We start from the raw sequence: 1,461 nt of genomic DNA, 5'->3' as shown, positions 1-1,461 counted from the left end.
GCTCTAGCATTTGGTCTTGGTTGAGCAGGAGGTGGGAGGCACTTTTCAGGAAGGGGCTACTTAGAAGTGAAGGGAACAAAGGGACGGCGGGGAAAGAGCCTGAGGCAGGTGTGGAGCCCTGAGTTCCACACCCCTGTGTCCCGGCTGGGCATCACTGGCTGCTGACCCACCCTCTCTGGACTTTTGACTATCATGTGCCTAGACAGCCATTTGCAGCTTTGATATCCCGGGTTCCAGGACCTGTGTTTCTATCAGGCCGGTAAGTGTTGGCCAGGCCTTTCCCCAGAGCATGTTTCATAGGAGCCAAGACTATAAGGACCCACTTCTGCTCTGGTTGCCACCCCTGAGATTCAGAGCAAACCTGTCCAGTGAGGGCTGTGTGCTGTTCCAAGACTGTGTGCAGCCTTACTGGCCCAAGGATGGCTGTTGTAACGGAGTCACAGGCTGGTCCTTATCCCTCACCCTGGGCTTGGACAGACCCTGCTGGGGGCGCTCAACACTTCTCTCACTAAAGAAGCCCAGGGCTCTAGCACTGGCTTGGCTGATCCTGCCAAGGCCCCAGGAAGCTGCTCACCTGAGTCCCAGGGACAGCCAGAAGCTACCCCCGCTGGCAGCTCCTGAGACCTACAGCCTCCACTGCTGCCAAATCCCCCTGCGAACAAACTGTTCCCTTTCCCCTGGCCGGCCTCTGCTGGGAATGGTACGCTGTGGCCTGAGCCAGTTATTGAAAAATAATTATTTACACACTACTCTAAGCCTGCCTTGTCCATGGAGCCAGCCCCAACTCCCTCCTGGGAGAAGAACATGTTGACGCATATTGAACTCCTACTGTTTGCTGGCATTTTATGCAGATAAACTCACTTCATCCTCATGACAATCCCATGATATAGATACTTTTATTATCCCCATTTTACAGATGAGGAAACTAATGCACAGAGAAGGCAACTAATTTTCCTGGGGTCTCACAGCAAGTAAGTGGTAGCATCAGGATTTGAACCCAGAGTGTATAGTACACATGTCTATATGTACTGACTAAATATTTGTTGATTGAATTCATGGATTACCACTGTAGTATGACATTGAACAAATCTTCCTCTTCCTGAGCCTCAGTTTTTTAATCTATAAAATGGGAAACAGTACTTTCCACTTTGTAGAGCTGGTTGTGAACCCTAAATGGATGAGTTATGGTGCTGGGCTCAGTCCTGGGCCTGATGAGAGGCAAAGCCAAATGTCAGGCCATTAGAAGTGGTGATGTAACAAGAGGGACAGGCACAAAGCTGCAGGACCTAAGTTGGGGGGAGATTGGGGCTGGCTGGTGTGCAGAGGCATGGTCAGAGAAAGATGCACGACTAAGGTGCCACTCCCACAGCCTAAGGAGAGTGAGACTCACATCAATAGAAGGAAAGTGAAGAGGGAGCCCCAGACAGAGCAGACAGGAAGGGTAAAAGGTTTTGGCAATGG

This window comes from Bos grunniens, chromosome 3, assembly GCF_055505025.1.
Source record: "Bos grunniens cultivar Pamir isolate PY7600 chromosome 3, Bosgru_T2T1.0, whole genome shotgun sequence".
In the NCBI taxonomy this organism is placed as follows: domain Eukaryota; kingdom Metazoa; phylum Chordata; class Mammalia; order Artiodactyla; family Bovidae; genus Bos; species Bos grunniens.
Note: the sequence above shows the minus strand (reverse complement) of the source record.